General features: G+C 41.0%; 1 protein-coding gene and 1 non-coding gene across 3 annotated transcripts in view; one reads left to right on the top strand and one right to left on the bottom strand.

Moving 5' to 3' along the window:
- The window catches only part of PTPRG (protein tyrosine phosphatase receptor type G), a 759142-nt gene that overhangs the window by 159715 nt on the left and 579009 nt on the right, over nt 1-20418 (top strand). The gene's annotated exons all lie outside the window — the stretch shown is intronic.
- Nucleotides 5731-5838, bottom strand: LOC139313538 (U6 spliceosomal RNA). Its single transcript, XR_011600138.1, has one exon. It is a non-coding gene; the product is annotated as a U6 spliceosomal RNA (small nuclear RNA).

Raw genomic sequence — 20418 nt, forward strand, 5'->3', positions numbered from 1 at the left:
TCCTACCATCCCCCGTAATCCATTTAAGTTCACACCGGCTGCTTCAGTGACTCCATCCAGCCACCTCATTCTCTGGGATGAGAATGTATATCTGGGATATATAAAGGTAAAGTGTGCTAGTTGTTCCTGACTCTAGGGGCAGTGCTCATCTCCATTTCAAAGCCGAAGAGCCAGCGCTGTCCGAAGACGTCTCCGTGGTCATGTGGCCGGCATGACTAAATGCCAAAGGCACACGGAACGCTTTTACCTTCCCACCAAAGGTGGTCCCTATTTTTCTACTTGCATTTTTTACATGCTTTTGAACTGCTAGGTTGGCAGAAGCTGGGACAAGTAACGGGAGCTCACCCCATTACGCGACACTAGGGATTCGAACCACTGAACTGCTGACTTTTCGATCAACAAGCTCAGCATCTTAGCCACTGAGCCATCAGATCCCTGGAATATATAGAGAAGGTAAAATAAGGGAGTTTTTACCTCAAGAGAAAAAGAAGCACCTGTATTACTGCATTGAAAAATTGAGTCAGGTAGGCCTTGACTTAACAACCATTTCTTTAGGGACTATTCAAAGCTATGATAGCACTGAAAAAAATGACTTACAACTGATTCTCACGCTTACCACCCTGCTGGTCACATGATCAAAATTCAGTACAGTCACATGACCCCGGGACATCATAACCACCATAAATATGAGTCAGTTACCAAGTGTTTGAATTTTGATCACGTGACCCTGGGCATGCTGCAATGGTTGTAAGTGAAAAATGATCACAAGCCACTTTTTTCAGTGCCTTTGTAACTTCAAACCGTCTCTAAATGAATTGTTGTATAAGTCATGGACTACCAATCTAGCACAGAAGTCTGGGAGAATCCTTAGACTGATCAAATTTAAACCAGCCATTTCATAAAACCTTTAATGTTGGTTTCAGTTCCATGAAAAAGAACTCCATAGCAGGGGTGGGTTCTACTTACCTTTGCTACCGGTTCGCAATGGGATCGCGCCTTGCTTCTGCACACCTTGCTTTGCGCATGCGCAGATCACTTCTGATGACGTCAGGGTCAGTGGGCGGATCCTTCCGCCGGTTTTACTACCGGTTCTATAGAACCGGTCCGAACCGGGGGCAACACACCACTGCTCCATAGATATATCAATTTTATCAAAGCATTTCCAGAAACTTTTCTTTGCTTTCCCCCATTTCCTGCCTTTGAGCTCTTCCTTCTTGTTTCAAAAAATAGAAAGTGGGCCCAATTCGAAATAAGTGATGCTTTTTGTGTTGAAAAGGCCCTTTTTAATATGTGGCTTTATAACTTCTCTTGTTTACATCGCTTTTGCTTTTCTTCTTCGCCTTGAATGCTTGGCCATTAGATCAGTAGATTGCATGGAACTGAGAGATGCTGAATGAATTTGCTCTTCTTTTTGACACATCTCTTAAATCATCTGATAAGTTTAGAGAATGCATCTTTTTATGTATCGCCCTATAGATGGAGAGAATGAACTGATTCTACCCCAGTCTTGCTGATTATGTCCTCTTCCAAGCTTCTTAGCTTCTTGCAAAGGTTATGTTTCCTGAAAACGCTGGTATTTTTGCTGATTGATTGCAGCATCAGTGTTACTGAACTACATAGCGGAATAAACCTTTTCTTGATGCCCTGTAAATTGAGTCTGGATAGATAAGCTTATTTTCACCAGTATTAAGGTCTCGTTTATCAGCTAGGACATTTTCTTGTCTGCTCCTTCCCTTATTTGAAAGTGGCACAAGAGCAGACGAAATGCAAAGAAAAGGAGACATAAACATGTTAGCTCTGATTTGTTACAGTTCCATTAGGTGGTTAAAAAGAATGACATACAGGAACCAAACTTTGCTGGTAGTATTTCCCTGTCATTAACCAAATTTTGACCATTACAGTGCCAGTCAACGACTTGTTTAATGATCCTCCCATCCTTGTCTCCTGATGAAGTTGTTAAATGAAGCACAGGTATCTTGGGTGGGGGAGGCCCTGAGAGACCTAGCCCAGGGGCAGGACTGCCTGCCCTGGACCTCCCAAGGCCTCCCAGATCCTCTGAGACACCCGAATGTTCTCCTTTCTGCCCCTTGCTTGGGTCCCCATAGTTCTTGGGCCTGTTTTCCCATCCCACTGGATCCCCATAGGCCAGTGATGGCTAAACTTTTATGTCACTGTGTGCTGGCCTGCGTGCCAGAAATGGCACACCAAACCATCCTGCGAAGAATGCGTGGCCCCGCTGGCCTTCACGTGTGCGGAAGTGCCGATACCCGGAAGACCAGCAATCAGTCGCGCATGCGCGAGCCGGTATCCTAACTTCTGGTTTCTGGTACGGACGCACACCCGACAAACAGCTGGCCATCGCACATGCACGCAACATAAACCCAGAAGTTCGGGTGCCGTCCTGCACATGCGCGACAGAACGCCACTCTTCCAAGTTTTGCCACTCCCACAAGTGCGACGACCAGCTGATTAGCGTGCATGTATGCACAGAAACATGGAAGAGGAGCCAGTGAGGCCACATATTCCTCGCGGGATGGTTTCATGTGCCGCTTCCAGCACACGTTTCATAGGTTCGCCAACACTACCATAGGCTTTTCCTGTCACGCAAACCAACGTGGTTTATTGCTGGGATCATGCTGCAATCTCACAAGTAGCTATCATTTTCTGAGCAGCCAATTCTAAGATTGCGTCGCTGGCCTATGCAGCTCGATCCCAGAAGCGGCCACTCAAAAAAAATGAGAAACAGCATTAGTGAAGGTAAGCAAGGATATTCATTGCTGGGCAAGAAGCAGCTAGATAGGCCACATGGTGATCCTAGGATAGCATTTTCCAAGTGGGTTGTAATTAGCTTTGGAGGAGTCTGCCATAACCTTCAATGGTCATTAAATACTCATCAAGCAAGGATGTTAATGGTCATTAAGCAAGGACTATCTATAGTTTCACACTTAATACAGATGTTATTCTAATAGCAATAGCACTTAGATTTATATACTGCTTCATAGTGCTTTACAGTCCTGTCTAAGTGGTTTACACAGCATATTCCCCTAACAATCTGGGTCCTCATTTTACGGACCTCGAAAGGATGGATGGCTGAGTCAACCTTGAGCCTGATGAGATTTGAACTCTTGGAATGAACAGTGAGTTAGCCCTGCAGTATTGCATTCTAACCACTGTGCCACCACGGCTCTTATGCGCCACCATGGCTCTTATATTATTATTATTATTATTATTATTATTATTATTATTATTATTATTATTATTATTATTTTATTAGATTTATATACCGCCCTTCTCCCGAAGGACTCAGGACGGTGAACAGCCAAATAAAACACATAACAATATATAAAATTAAAAAAAACAATTTAAAACATATTAAATGAATTTGGCCCTTACGCATTAAAACACCCCCTTTTTTAAAAACGAATTAAAATTAGCAATTAAAAGATTTAGACCAGCCCAGCTTGTTGGAATAAAAAAGTCTTGAGGGCGCGGCGGAAAGTGCGTACATCTGGAATCCTCTGTATCTCCGGGGGAGTTCGTTCCAAAGGGCAGGTGCCCCCACAGAGAAGGCTCTCCCCCTGGGGGCCGCCAGCCAACACTGTTTGATGGATGGCACCCTGAGGAGCCTCTCTCTGTGGGAGCGTACTGGCTGGTGGGAGGCTATCGGTGGCAGAAGGCGGCCTCATAAATACCCAGGTCCTAATCTAATCTAATCCCTTTGTTTTAAGTAGAAGTTAAAACAAGATCTACTTCCCATCCATCATTCCACATCATATTATTCACCAAGTCTGATCCTTGCTGTTGTTCATTCATATCAATGTCCATGAAACATTTCAGCACATTATGGAATAGTTTACCATAGACCAGATAAACACCGTGTGTGTGTGTGTGTGTGTGTGTGTGTGTGTGTGTGTGTGTGTGTGTGTGTGTTGAAGAAAAGTTGATCATTTTTACATTAGGATATTTTTAATGGTTCACTTGTAATAACTTTATTTCAAAAGTAATTTGGTTCAAAGAGAAAAGTTTATTAGTTTATTTGAAATATGTTAAATTATTTCACCTATTAAATTGAAATCTTGATCCTAACAAATTGCCTTTTAGATTGTTTTCTTTTAAAAGAATAGTTCTGTATCTCAACAGGACTGTTTACTGAACCATTGTTATTTATGTATGGAAAAGAAAATAACATATAAGCAATGATAGAAAAAAGAATATTAAATTAGGCTTGCAATAAATTGCATCGTATTTTAATTACTTGCAATTTACTACATTTTAATTTATTTCACCAAAATTAATACAGGAGTTGCTCATAATCTGCTCAAAAAGAAATTTACTTGGATATATTTGATTTATTTCTTATCAGCATTTATTTGAATATAAATAAATATAAGAGCCTTGGTGGCGCAGTGGACTAAACTACTGCTGTTAAAGTAGTACTTAGCTGCCAGCTGCCTGCAATTATTGCGAGTTCAATTCTCACCAGGCTCAAGGTGAGAGCCTCAAGTCTTCCATCCTTTTGAGGTAGGTAAAATGAGGACCCAGTTTGTGGGGGCAATAAGGTGACTTTGTATAAAATAGGACACTGCTTGGGGGGGGGGGCAAAAAGCCCTACTAAACAGGTATATACAAAAGTATGAAGGCTATTGCTTAATGCATTGTAAGCCGCCCTGAGTCTCCGGAGAAGGACGGCATATATAAATCGAACTAAATCGAACTAATAAATATTAATTAATTATTTATTTGTTAAATCGATTGTCATCAACTATAGATCTGGTGGTGATTTTATTTTTTTAAATACATGACTTCTTTAGTTTAGTTTTTATACATTTTCCCAGTTTGGCCAAGCATATATGGCAGAACTACCTTAAATGCATTAATAATAGTACTTTTCAGGAACTATATGATAAAGTATATTTCATACGTACACACGGGTTTGCTGGGTGGAGTCACAGTCAGGGGTGGGCTGCTGGGGGTTTGCAGGAGTTCAGGAGAACCTCTAGCTAAGATTCTGTGCAGTTCAGAGAACCCTCAAATCCCACTCCTGGTTGGCCCCGCCCTCCCTGCCCCGTCCCTCCCAGGAGTCCCCACATGGCCTGTTTTGGATGCAGGTAAGTGCAGGGTGCACATGGAGACTTGGGGAAGGCCAAAAATGGACTTACCGGAAGGCCGGAAATGGACCCGGAGTGTGGGGAGGCCTTTTTCGCTCTCCCAGAGGCTCGAGGAAAGCCTCCAGAGCCTGGGGAGGGCAAAAATGCCTCCCTCCCCCCATGGTGCAGGAGGCCGACTAGACCATGTCCACCATGGTCATGCCCACCCAGCAACCAGGCAGAGAACCCCTTGTTAAAATTTTTGAAGCCCACCCCGGGTCGCAGTTTTTTGCTATTTGATTTGTGAGGATTAAGAGAGCATTATGTATAAAACAACAACAATGTAACAACCATAGTGTTGTGGCCCGTACGTGGCCTGTGCAGCTAGTAGCTGATTTAAATAGCGAGGAGGCTGGTGTGGTGCTGCGCCAGCAGCCTGTGCAGCTGGCACTTGAGTTGGACAATGAGGAGGCTGGCGAAGATGTGGTGCCAGAGGCAAGGATTCAGCCAGGGCCTTCAGAACCTCCAGAAGCTCCCTTAAGTGAAGAGGAGCCTCTTCTTGATGCACAGGCACACAGAGCTGCCAAAAGGCAGGAGTGGCTCCTCAGGAGGAGGCCTCCTTGACAGTAAGGCTTGGGGCTAATTGACCAGTCCCTGTTTTTTTAAGTTTGTGTGTCATCCTTGCGCATGGGCCATGCTAATCTTCTCTGTATCATTCCAATTTTAGTATATGTGCTGCCGAAGCGAGCACACTAATTGGCCACTCCCTTATCCTATTTAAGGAGGAACGCTGACTGAAGCAATTTGCAGGGAACAACTTAGTTCACATACCTTCGTGTCTTGTCTTGCTTATCTTATCAGCTTCCTGCAAATTGCTTTTGGGCATTCTGCCAACCATAGTAAGCTTTCAGTTATTATTCTTTGAATTCTTGGCGGCTGTTAATGCAATTAATTAACAGCCGTTGTTGTAAAAGACTGGTTTATTTAGTAAACTAAGGTTTGAACTGACTTTGTGTGTGCTGTGTTCTTTGGGGTCTGTAGCTGGGGCAGAACACATAGAGGGTGCTGAGAAAGTGCGAAAAGGAGTTCCAATGAAGGATCTGATCATTGCCTAATCAAGACCAGAGGATGAAGTTAGCAAGACAGGAGCTATAAGGGATCTGCTCAGTTCTGCTCCAGGGAAGTTGGGCAGAAAAGTTTGTAAGGAAGATCACTTGAAGCATTAATCCTTCTCATCTTTCTGGAGTTCTTTCAAGTAGGAAAGAGAAGCAGGATGTTTTTGTTTTTCTGGATCATGAATTAAGATTTCGGGGCCACCCACCTCACCCCACCTGCCATCTGTGAGTAGCGAGATGCTTGCTGACAATGGGCAAACCATGCCTGCCCTGTATAATAATACTTGAGCATCTGAGAACAGCCTCTTGTTATGCTGATAAAGCGTTTCAGTTCTGCACGCGTGAACATCTATTCATAGCCGAGGCATCTGATCTCATATGAGTATATAAAGCTGCTTATTTATTTTCCAAAGTGTGTGTGTATGTATCTCACACACATACACATATACACACCGGCCTTGTGGATATGTTTTCTTATTTTAAACATCTCAAAGCTGTTAATAACAGTAATAAAAATATATGCTAAACCAGGGGGAGCTTATTTAAAAACAGAATAAAAATATAACATTAAACATCTTAAAGCCACATACATATTAAAAACGCAGACATATAATTATATCTTTGGATGTATTTCCCAATTCTGAATTACAAGAGGAACTTTATGTTGAATTAGCAGACTAGTATTTTCATCTTGGGACGTGATGGCTCACTGGCTAAGACGCTGAACTTGTTGATCTAAAGGTGGCAGTTCAGCGGTTCGAATCCCTTGTGCCGCGTAACGGGGTGAGCTCCCGTTATTTGTCCCAGCTTCTGCCAACCTAGCAGTTTGAAAGCACATAAAAATACAAGTAGAAAAAATAGGGACTACCTTTGGTGGGAAGGTAACAGTGTTCCATGGTGTCCACATGACCACGGAGACGTCTTTGGACAGCGCTGGCTCTTCGGCTTTGAAACGGAGATGAGCACCGCCCCTTAGAGTCGGGAACGACTAGCCCATATGTGCAAGGGAAACATTTGCCTTTACCTATTTTCACCTTGAAAACCTTGGAAATACTATGAATGTGTAACCAGAAGAAATACTATATCGTGATGTTCTAAGAGATTTCCATTTCTGTCGACCCTTATGGAAAATAATTTTGACCATCTGCTTTACGTTAATGTCTTTTGGTACTACTCTTCAGCCAGAATCTTTTGCAAAAAATTATTTTCGCTAATTTATTTTTTTTTTCTTCTGTAAATGTTCAGGTTTTAAGCAGTGCAAAAACAACTGGAACCCAGTAGGTACTCTGATGGGAGGATCGTATTGCATATTCTCTCTCTACAGAATGTTTTCTGTAGAATAAATGGGAAAGAAAATGCCATCTAACCATTGGTCATTTTGTGGGAATTTCTATTCATTTTAGGATTCCCCCCCTCCCCGTTTGCTCTCTTCTACCATGCATCATCCTTGCTTATTTCTCAAATCTATTCTGAATAGTCTCTCAACCCTCCCGGGCAATTGGGGACGTGCAGAGGGGAAGGAATGCAAAACCCATCACGATTGTCTCATTTTCTGACTGGTAATGCAATTCAGCACTGCCTTCTATTTTTGTTAACATAAATCAACTTCTTCTTTACGACTAAATAAAGGGAGCTGGGCTCTCCTAATGAAAAGCCAGATGTTTTTTTTTTTTGTTCCAGATAATTCTGCGGTTTAATACTAGGGATGTTGCATTTGTGGGGGAAAACAATCCATTAATGTTGAAGTAGATTAAATATTGAATGCAAAGCCCTAAAAATTATTCTCCCAAGTAAGGCCCTTTGAGTCCCACAATCCTTAGTCTTAATGAACTATATGCAGGACTGCAGCAGAAATGTCAGGCTTTGTATCATAAAGCCCTATGTCAGTGTTTCTCAACCTTGGTAGCTTGAAGATGGGTGGACTTCAACTCCCAGAATCCCCCAGCCAGCAGTGCTGGCTGGGGGATTCTGGGAGTTGAAGTCCACCCATCTTCAAGCTTCCAAGGTTGAGAAACACTGCCCTATGTGATGGCTAACTTTTTCTGGACCAAGTGCCCAAAGCATGCACGCCCGAACCCCCAAAATGCAATGGGGGTGCATGTACTGTGCCCCCACACATGGACATGCTCCCCTGCATGTACCCTGGCCCCCGCACATGTGCATGTGCCCCCTGCACACACCCTGCCCCCGCGCATGCGCAGCAGAGACCCGGCAACCATCTGGCTGGTGGGAGGCGCATGCCTGGCGGAGCTGAACTGGGGCGATGGCTCACGTGCCCACAAAGAGGATACTGTGTGCCACTTGTGGCACACATGCCATAGGTTCGCCATGACTGGTCTCAGTCTTTCTATGTATGTTCTCCTTAGTTTCATCACTGCATTCTCTAGTTCTAATTCTGGCAAATATTAAAATAAGTGAATAAAATAAGTGAAGGGATTCCACCTACCTATGGCCTGTTGTACACCAGAAGATTGGCATCCAGTAATATCTCTATTATGAGGCTGGTGGATTCTTAGGTAATGTGGAGAAAGTGGAAATCTTAATTAGGAGTGTTTTTAAAGCATTTTGAATTGTAGTACACTGAGTGGCATAATCAATAGAATCCTAGTATAAGTTTCTATTGATTCTAGAATCACTAGGATTCTATTGATTCTAGGATCACAGCTGGATCAAAGCAACGAATGCAGTCCAGAAATAAAGTGTTGAATTATACTGGATCGTACAGCGTGATGATGAACATCAAACGAGTAGGGAAAAGCCAAGGACATTAGCCTGGGAAATAAATGCAGATTAGTCTATGCTGTTGTGTTTCCCATAGCTACCTGGGCAATGAAAGAATTAGACAGGAGGAAAATTGAATCATTCAAGTCATGGTGTTGGAGAAGGCTCCTGCACATTCTTTGACAGCAAATATGACAAACAAGCAAGTACCGGAGCATTTGAAACCAGACATCTTGCTGGAAGGCGAAAATTACTAAATTTTGCTTTACTTTATTTTTGGCCATGGCATGTGATCAAACTCACTGGAGAAGGCAATTAAGCTCAGATTAGTCAGTGTTAAAAGGATACAAGGTCACCAAAAAACATGGTGGCTAGACACCGTCAAAGCCAGAGCATAAAACAACTGAACGAAGCTGTATGAGATTGGAAAATGTGGAGTGAGCTGGTCCATAGAGTTGCTGATAATTGGACACGATTGAATGGTTGGCATTATGAGCCGCGGTGGCGCAGTGATTAGAATGCAGTACTGCAGGCTACTTCTGCTGACTGCTGGCTGCCTGCAATTTGGCAGTTCGAATCTCACCAGCTCAAGGTTGACTCAGTCTTCCATCCTTCCGAGGTGGGTAAAATGAGAACCCAGATTGTTGGGGGCAAATAGGCTGATTCTGTAAACTGTTTAGAGAGGCCTGTAAAAGCACTGTGAAGAGGTATATAAGCCTAAGTGTTAGTGCTATTATCAAGCAGCATACCACATAATCTTTGAACAATGCATGTACTTGAAGAAAATGAGTAGAACCACAATATCTTCAACAGAATTGCTCATTTAAAAGAAACTGCGTAAAGCAGCATCATAACAACAGTTTAATATCCTATCGAACATCCTAGTGGTAGTCCTTGACTTATGACCACAAATCAAGCTCAAGATTTCTGTTGCTAAGTGAGGCATTTGTTAAGTGAGTTTTCTCCTATGTTACGACTTTACTTACCATGGTGAATCACTGTAGTTCTTAACTTAGTAACACGGTTGTTAAGTGAATGTGGTTTCCCCATTAATTTTGCTTGTCAGCGGGTCACAAAAGGTGATCCCGTGATCCCGGGACATTGCAACTGTTATAAAGATGAGTCAATTGTCAAGTGTCTGAAATTTTGACCACGAGGATGCTGCAACAGTTGTAAGTGTGAAAAAAATCGTATGCCACTTATTTCAGTCCCATTGTAACTTTGAATGATCACTAAACGAACTGTTGTAAATTGAGGATCACCTGCGCTGAATCAGAATCAGAATAGAGCTGGAAGGGACTTTGGAGGTCTTCTAGTCCAGTCCCCTGTTCAAGCAGGAGACCCAATACTATTTCAGACAAGTGGCTGTCCAGTCTCTTCTTAAAAACCTCCCATGATGAAGCACCTACAACTTCTGAAGACAAGTTGTTCCATTGGTTAATTGTCCTCACTGTTAGGAAGTTTCTTCTTCGTGCCAGCTTTCTTCTCTCCTTGATTTGATTAGTTTCCATCGATTGTTCTTGTCCTGTCCTCTGGTACTTTGGAGAATAGGTTGACCCTCTCCTCTTTGTGCCAGCTGGTCAATATGATAACAGTGTGACTATTCGTTCAAGCATCTTCAAAGCTGTCTGAAACAACCAGGATTTCAACCAGCTTCTTAAACATTTAGAGCAGTGTTTTCAACTTTGACAACTTTAGGATGTGTGGGTTTCAATGTGCTGGCTGGAGAAGTCTCAGAATTGACGTCCATACATTTTAAAGTTGTCAAGTTTGGGAAATATTGGTCTAGATCAGTGATGGCGAACCTTTTTGGCTCCGAGTGCTGAAAAGGGAGCGCTCGTGTGCAGCACCAAGTACCAAAAAGGGAGCACTTCGCGCAGGTGTGAGCACAAAGCACATGCACGTGCGCTCCAGTGGTGAGTTTCAAAAATTTTTACTACCGGTTCTGTGGGTGTGACTTGATGGGCATGGCATAGCTTGGTGGGCGTGGCTTGGTGGGCGTGGCAGGGAAGGGATACTGTAAAATCTCCATTACCACTCCACTCCAGGGGAAGGATACTGTAAAATGTCCATTCCCAATCCAATCCAGGGGAAGGTTACTGCAAAATCCTCATTTCCTCCCGATCAGCTGGGACTTGGGAAGCAGAGAATAGATGGAGGCATGGCCAGTCAGAATTTTTATATTACCGGTTCCCCAAACTACTCAAAATTTCCGCTACCGATTCTCCAGAACTGGTCAGAACCTGCTGAAATCCACCCCTGGCGCGCTCGTCTGGGCCGACACCAGGAATGAGAGTTGCCCAGGGGCGTGCACGCGTCGGAGAATATACTTGTGGTTTCTTCAGGTTTCTTCTTCTTTACTGCTGGCAAGTTTTCAGGTTACTGCCACACATGTGCACGCGCCGATCAGCTGGCCAACGCACATGCTGACATTGGAAAATTGAAGACTAGCTCTGATGCAAGCACAAAGGCCAGCTGATTGTCACGCGTGCATATGTGCTAGAAACCCAGAAGAGGAATAGGCGCCGCCGCTCATGCCAGGCAACATGGCTCTGCATGCCACTTTGGGCACGCATGCCATAGGTTCGCCATCACGGGTCTAGAGCAATGATGCCAATCTTATTTCTGGTGGGAAGTTTTTCCACAAGATGGAAGCTCCTATAGACAGTGCTTGTCTCTGAGTGCATTTCTGTTGTACCTCACATCATGTGGGATTCTCGGGAAAATGGAACACCATTTTTCTTTCAGCAAATATTCTTTTGGTGAAATAGAACTTTCTACCAGGATTTCAAGTTTTAAAACTTCACCGTCCATTTGTCCATCTCTATCAAACATTTTTTCCCAAGAGACACAAATTCATCTCCTTTCTCTAATTTTTCACCATATGTATATAACTCTCAAGTGTTCCTGCTATTTTCCATGCCAAATGCTAGTGCCACATTGTATGTTGCATCATGCAGTCTATCTTACACTGCAGATAATTCAGGTCTCGATATGGCATCATGCATGCAAACGTTCATGTGCATTCATGTCTTCAACCCATGCACTTCCAATGTCACAACAACCATTCTTTGGGTGTCCCAAAGGGGCTTTTTCTAAAAGCAACTGGAATGTCTTTGTTTTTCGTTGAAGACGTTTCGCTTCTCATCCAAGAAACTTCTGTTCTGATGGAATGGTGGAGGATGGAAGGATTTATATTCCTTGCAGCTTGCATCCTCCACCATTCAGTCAGAACTAAAGTAGCTTCTTGGATGAGATGCGGAACGTCTTCAAGGAAAAATGAAGAAAGTCCAGTTGCCTTTTGAAAAAGCATCTTTAGGACAACCATGACCTGAGTGACTGAGAATCTCCATGGACATTCTTTGGGTGTATATCCATAAATACATTCAACAATCAAAGGTACCTCAGATATCCTTGAATTTCTCCCAGCTCAATATTAAACCATTGAATAAGAATTTCATTTATTCTCATGCATGCTGTAATTCCATCATACTGTATAACACTCTTATGGCCTTAAGCAACCAACCATCAACTCAGTTTTTGCACTAAGCATTCTATAATTCAGCTTTCTTCAAATCAGCCAACATATAACAAACAATTTTCTTATATTCATTTCTCAGTGACCTGCTGATGATCAGTAATACAATATGCACGTTCCTACCCATTATAATGACTCACTGCAGTTCCTAGATTTTGCTCACTGTCAATTCTTACATCTTCCCAGGAACACACTATCCCTATTAATTTTTGCTTCTTTTTCCTTTATATAGGAGAAAAATGTCAACTTTCCAATTGTTAAGCACATTTTAAATAATTTGCAGATCACTTCATAATAAACTCTGTCTACATTTGAACATTTTTGTAGTTATACCATCTGTCTTTACCATTTTTTCCCAAGGTTCTTACAACGTGCATTTTCATCGTATTTTTTTCCTTCAACACTATTTATAGCACTCCAGTTCTTGGTCTTCAGTATATCACTAACATTCCAGACAAACCTCTAAAATACTCCTTTCAGTTTTCTCTCACTTCAGTTTCATCCCAAATCATTTGATCATTTCTATTTTTAACAGTAATTCACTTTGCTAGAGGATTCTTACTGAGACTTTCTTTAATGTCTTCAATTTTTTTTTTTACAAAAAAAATATTCTGCGATATTGCATTGCATTTTATTTGCTTGTTTTAATCTTTTCCATTTCCTTCTTTTATGAATCTTTGGCAACTAACATATCAGGGATGTCTCCAACTCCTGGGCTATGGCCTGATACAGCAAACATTCACCAATTCTCCAGTGTCTGAATCACCATTTCTCATTCTCTCATCCTATTTACAGACATCGATTTAACAAAATAATTTTTTCACCTGGATAACATTCATTCAAAAAGTTGCACAACTTTTCAAAATTCAACTCTGGCTTTTCCATTTTCACCATTCACTGAAGCATAAGATGCAACTATCACTTTTATAGCTGTACATTTAGATATATTTGATGTATTAGGATTATTTTGAGAAAAAATATATACCCAGCTAGTTTATAGAATCTGTCCAAATTGTAAATCCCAATTCCTTTCAGTCTGTGCATGTTCTAAGTCCCAAAGGTACCAAATTAGAGATTTTCCAATTCATAATAATGTAAACATATTGGATTCCTTCTTTTAAATGCATCTAAAGCAACCTGAGTAACACCACCTTATTCTTTCTGACATACAATTTCATCCTCCCATCCTTGATAAAGATAGACCTTAACTTTAATGTGTTTGTTATATATTGGGTGGGGTGGAGTGGGGGGGGGGGCTGTTGTATTTATATTTTTTGTTCTAGTTTTGTTAGTCTGGACTGACTGTTATGTTACTTTATGACAATAAAGTTTTTATTGTTATTTAGATTTTGTAACCAACCCAGAGTTTTCAAGACTGAACAGCCATAATAAATCTAATCAGTTAAACTAAAATATATTCCTGCATATACTGTATTTATCTATTCCACCCTACCAATGCAGAGCATTTTCATTTAGATCTATAATTGCCGTTCCCTTTATTCCTAGTTTATAAGACCCAAAATCTTAGAATAGCTTTCTATAGAGCAGGGGGATCAAACTCAAGGCCTGAGGGCTGGATCCGGCCTGCAGGGTATTTAGATCTGGCCTGCAGGGCCACCCTGGAAACAGAAAAGAACCACCCCGCCAGCAAAAATGAGGTTCAGGGGGGCTGGGCGTGGCCCTCCCAGGCTCCGTTTTCTGGCACGATGGCCGCCTGCAGCCCTCTGCCAGTGAAAACAGAGCTCCGTTTTCACTGGCAGAGGGCAGCAGGAGCCCATCACAGCTGAAAACAGAGCCTGGATGGGCCGTGTGCCGCCTCCCTGAGCTCTGTTTTTGCTAGCAGAGGGCTGCAGGAGGCTGTTGTGCCTGAAAACGGAGGCTCAATGAGTGATGACAAGCTGGCCACGCCCGCCCCCCAAGGTCAAACAGAATCCTGATGCTGCCCTCAATGAAATCGAGTTTGACACCCCTGCTCTAGAGCATATTTTGCACACTTAACTGCGTGATAATATATGAAAGTTCCATGCACTTTCAGCTGAAGGAAGACTGAGAGCATATATTGTACCAGATGTTGAAGATTACACGTACCTGTTTGATTGTAAACTATACTTTGCGGAAAGGGCTGTGCATTTAAAATCCTACTTAAGATTTACCTTACTTAAAATCTAAATATGACAGTTTGGATAAGCTGTCATTCTTCTTGGAGGGAACAGACTTAGGTATTATTAGGAAAAATGAAATGTCAAAGATCAATCTAAAGAGGATATACTACCTAGAACAAATTCTGGTTGAATTCAGGAATGAAAAATATCCTGCATATGTGTCATTATTTTCTGTTGTTTTTTAACTTTGATACAGCCACATGCAATCAATAAAGAATTATTATTATTGTTATTGTTATCCATATTTATATATGTTGGGAATATGGGAAACATGACTGAGCAGAAACCTGCTAGGTTAGAGATAAAAATTAGTATATGCATTTGATTTTGGCTTCTAATAATAAAATTCTTTTTTTGCCAATTTGTACTAACAGACGTTCTTAGAGGTGCTATGTCAATGCGCTTAGCAATTGGAGATCAGAAATAATTTTTATATCTGACATTTGTTGGAATAACAACATAAAACCGAATAGAGATAAGAAGCATCACACAATACTAAGCTTTAATCATTTGTAACTTGATGATTATCACTTGAGGAAGCATACTTTTGTAAATACATTTATTTATTCCTTTAGCCAATTTATATCGCTACTCATCTTAGCCAGGGCAGACTATGAAACATAATAAATTGAACATCTTAAACCGTAAGGCGACACCAAATTAAATATAGAGTTCCCTCATATAACTGTTCAACAGCATAGAAACAAAACACACATTCTGGACTCCAGTGGTGGGTTCCTCCCGGTTCGGTCCGGTTCGGCCGAGCCGGTAGCGGTGACGCACAGGAGAATTATTTTGAGAGAGTGTGCCGTGCGCAAGTGGCTTTGTTTACTTCTTACTGAAACACGACACGGCACACATGCACGTGTCCTCCTTCTCATTGTAAAAAGGTTGGTCACCTTAGTATATCCTTATAAGTTTGTATGTTCAATATGCATTTAAGTTTGTATGTTGTATATATTCATTTAAAATGTAGGAAATACGGTGAGTCGGAAATCATAACTACATCATAAAAATAATTGCAGACCTCATAAGTAAATACTATAGAAAAAAAATGCAACATATACCCATGTGCCAACCACAAATAGCTTGTAAACTGAGTTAACCTTAGGCATGTCTAACTCATAAGGGCATAACGGTTAAGATGTATGTCTATGCTTCTGTGTACAATAAACTCCCATTATTTTAATTTAGGTAAATTCATATTTTATGGCTCTGAGCTGGATTAAGAATCTGTTCAATAATCAGTAACATGATTTCAATGTAGGCAAGATTTCAGTTTGGTAAGAAACAGCAAGAGATCTAAAATAAAAAAATAAGTAGTGAAAATTATGTGGTTTTACAGGCTGAATGGTTAGCTTTCATATTCTGTTTTTTTGCACTAATATCTCAGATATGGTATTTTAATAGTAAGATAGACAGTATGTAGAGCAGGGCTGTCAAACTCGTGGCCCCCAGACCAGATATGTCACATGCTGACCCCGGCCTCGCCCAGTTTAGCGAAGGGGGGGAAAAGTCTCAATACGTTACATGACTTTGCAAATTTGACATCCCTTATGTAGAGTTTATTCAGGAAATGGTGTGCAGAGTAAACCAATTTCTGTGCTCAACTTTTCTTTTGTGGTATATCTCTAACTTAACCTCCAAAAGTTGTGAAAGATATTCAGAGAGGATTTGCTTTACTGTACCTCTGAGGGCACTTATCAAGTGCATTTGATTGAAAATTTTAATATGAGACAGAGCAAATGGGAAGCCGATTAGAATGTTAAATAAACAGTGTGAGATTTCATTGCTTCAGCTAACAGTGGCTGTGTGACATAAAGAGAGAGTTATTTTACTCAGTGTGTTGGATCTGACATTTCATGTTGATTAAAATAGAAGGAAATTGGGCATGATAAGACTACTTTACTCCATGAATTGTGAGGGAAACTATTGTTCTACATAAGCAACCATTAATATTGCAGGAGCTTTGTCAGTAATGGGGTTGTACAGGTGTGCATTGGAAGCAGCTGACAGAGGAGATAATAGGTCGTTCAGCTGGGGAGCAGGAATTGTTTACAGCTCTGGAAGTGTGTGTGTTGCAAAGAAACCACTTTCCCTTGATGCTTCCTTGTTGCTCTCCACATAGACTGAGGGCTGGTCTAATCTCTGAAGAATCTGTGAAATCTGCATTGGGTTCCAATATTCTGCTAAACCAGTGTTTGTTTGTTTGTTTGTTTGTTTCCAAACATGGCAACTTTAAAGAAGTATGGACTTCAGCTGCCAGAATTCATAACATCATGATGTTACCAAGTTTGGGTGATGAAACATGTACAAGCAAGCAACCAAGCTCAGAGAGCACCAAAGACCCCATAGTTCAAGGCTCTCCAAAGTTGACCACTTTAAGACTTGTGGACTTCAACTTCCAGAATTCTGGGAGTTGAAGTCCACAAGTCTTAAAGTGGCCAACTTTGGAGACCCCTGCCATAGTTGAACCATGCACTACAAATATTCTCTTCTGTTGGTGAATAAATTATAGTTTACTTAGAATAAATTAGAATTAAGCAGGCCATGATTTAGCACAGCATTTTTTTTAAAACTTGGAAAAGCTGGCTGGGGAATTCTGGGAGTTGAATTCCACGTATCTTCAAGTTGCCACATTTCTTCAGAGACATCATGACATTATGCTGTTACCTAGTTGGGTAATGAACTATTTGCAAGAAAGCAGCCAAGCTCTGAGATGTCCAAGGACCCCACCGTTTACTTACCATTGACAATAGAGGGTGATTTAGAAGTCTCGGCTGCTGTATTTATATAACCCTCTAAGCCAAATAAACAACAACAAAATGATATCTTGGCTTAGCATGATGCTTTAATCCAGCCATAGAGCCATAGATTCTATGGATTATTTCTGAAATACGTTTAGTATAGCTTTAGATTCTATCTGTCTTATCTTTAAAATAAAGTCACCCTTGGTCACATCCATATAGCTTTTCTAGCAACAACATGGCCAGCCATTTCCTCTTTTTTGGTATTTTTTAAAACTCTCCAAATCCCTTGGAATTTCCTGAAAGTCTCCCACCCGAGAACTAACCAGGCCTTATCCTGATTAGCGTCTGAGTACAGTAAAGGCTGTTCTGTGCTGGCATTTGCCAGGCCTTTTATTTTTTTTCCTCACCAAATTGTTAAATATAGCAAAAAATAACATTCCCATTATTCTTGAGGTTGCATTGTGTGGCATCAGTCTTGGTTGCCATTCTTGTATCATAGAGGGCAGAGGTGGGTTTCAGCAGGTTTTGACCAGTTCTGGAGAACCGGTAGCGGACATTTTGAGTAGTTCAGAGAACCGGTAGTAAAAATTCTGACTGGCCCCACCCCCACCTTTTATCTGCCTCCCAAGTCCCAGCTGATCGGGAGGAAATGGGGATTTTGCAGTATCCTTCCCCTGCCATGCCCACCAAGCTACACCCACAGAACCGGTAGTAAAAATTTTGAAACCCACCATAGAGGGTCTGTGCTCCAGGAATCTTAATTGTGCCTTAAGACAGAAGGAATGCTCTCAGATTTTCTCAAATAATTGAACTGAACAACAAAACCCAGAGTTGTCCTCCTTGTCTCTTCCATAAATGATTGTAACATGATACATTGATTAGGAAATTCTACTTCTACTTTGCTTAGGCAGAAAAGCACTAATCTACAATAACTGTTTGTGGATGCATGGCTAACTTACTTTTCCTGCTGTTTTTCATAAAAAAAAAATCCTCCTGGCAGCAGGCCCCAACTCTTTTAATCTTGCCTCAGGGTCCCATGAAGCATGAAGCTGTTTTAAAAGAATGCAGTTTTATTCTGTTCTTTTTCTAATTTTTTGCCTTTCATTCTGTCAAGTCTTTAGGAAATGCATTATAGATGTTTTTTTTTAAAAAAAAAAAAATCCTACCCCCAATTAGGGTGAGTTGTGTTACATCTCTACAAACCTTTTGGTCCTAAGCTCCAGAATCTCTTAGATTTAAAAGATTCAAAATGGGAATATTATAGGGCTTGGTATTTGTCTACTTTAGAGTTGCTGAGAAAATTTGTGTATGTGTGTGTCTGTGCATGTGTGTATGTATATGTCTCTCTGTGTATATATCAGTGGTGAAATCCTCCGCAGATTGCCACCAGTTCACTGCCTGCGCTTGCGCGGTTCATGCCAATTGCACGCACATGCACACTGCACGCCAAATGCATACTTCGCGTGGAAAAAGGAGGCTTAACAAGGTAAGTAGGACAGCGAGGGGGCAGGGGAACAGCTGTGTCACACAATTTAGATTCTAAATCTAGATTTAAATTAGGAAATCCTGCTTTCTAGTGAATATAAATTGTGCGGCACAGCTGATCATTGGAAATACTGGTTCAGACAAATCGGTAGCTTTTTTTTACTACCGGTTCATCTGAACCGGTAACATTTCACCCCTGGTATATGTGTCTCTGTGTGTATATATACATGTATGTTTATGTACAATATTTATGTACATATAAAAATGTTTTGCATGGTGGCTATATAGCATAGATGAGATGTCTTGGAGATGCTTCCTTTTGATTTTCTGAACAGCCATAGACTATTTAGTATCTCAGAATCTTTTTCTAAAAATCCCTAACTACAAATAACTTCCCTATAATTATAGATTACAGAGTTTCCTGGGTAGAGCCTGGCATGGTGAATCTATAATAATTCCTATGGTTGGAAAGGCACTGAATATGTTCCGTTGATTGATTGATTACAGCAGCAAACACTCTTCCCAGTATGTATCTAGAATGCTAAAACAGAATTCCTTTGCAGAACATGGATTTTTAGAGTACTCAGAAGGTCACCATACTACATACTAAGGGAGGTAGCAGAAGGCTTGGGGAAACATATCCTTTCAGTCAAAGTAAAAATAAGAAGAACCCAAAGAGTTTCACTAAGAGGAAATGCTAGGCAGAAAAAGAGGAAAGAATGAAAGTATGAAAAAAGTGACTATTTGGGGAGGCGGGGATGAAGAGTGATAGACTACTGTTGAAATTGTGCTTAGAATGCTTTGTTAGTGGTACAGTAAAATTTATCATTATATTCATGTTAAGTATATACGCTACTCCTTGTCTCTCAGTTTTAGGATGAACGCAATGGCAAGCAACTTCAGGATTCAACATTGACCAAAAGGCACCAACACACCCAAACTGAGAAACAAAACACTTTAACTAGTTTTGAGTTAAGATAAAAACCAGGTGAAAATTACAATGCGCTGAGGTCATTTAAAATAGGGCTAGGGAAGGATCTCTTTAATATGTGTGTGCAAGTATATGTGTATATTTAAAGAAAAATACTTTTTATAATATACTTACACTTTTGCTGTTTTTGCTTTTAAAAATGGTCCATTTAAGGAAGTATGTATGTTTGTACATACATACGCAAACATACACACACATATACAAATATATATACGTACTGTGTTCCCCCGAAAATAAGACCCTGTCTTATATTTTTTTGACCCCGAAATAAGCGCTTGCCCTTATTTTCGGAGAGCTCTTATTATTTTGGAGCGCATGGATCAAGACTTGCAGTCTTACCTGATTTTCAGCTCTGTCTCCCTAACCCTAACCAGAGGAAATGGCGGGCACCGGCTGCACATGCATTTAAATATTTTCGGGGAGGGCTCATTTTCAGGGAGGGCTTATTTTTTGGATTGGGTTTATTATCAGGGGATGTCTTATTTTTGGGTACTAAACCTAAACAGGGTACTAAAGATGATAATCTATTAGAAGTCCAGGGATTTTAATAAATGAAAAGGAAGTAATCA

The sequence above is a fragment of the Pituophis catenifer genome, unplaced genomic scaffold (assembly GCF_029215685.1).
Source record: "Pituophis catenifer annectens isolate HBS135680 unplaced genomic scaffold, rPitCat1.0.hap2 SCAF_2, whole genome shotgun sequence".
Taxonomy (NCBI): Eukaryota; Metazoa; Chordata; class Lepidosauria; order Squamata; family Colubridae; genus Pituophis; species Pituophis catenifer.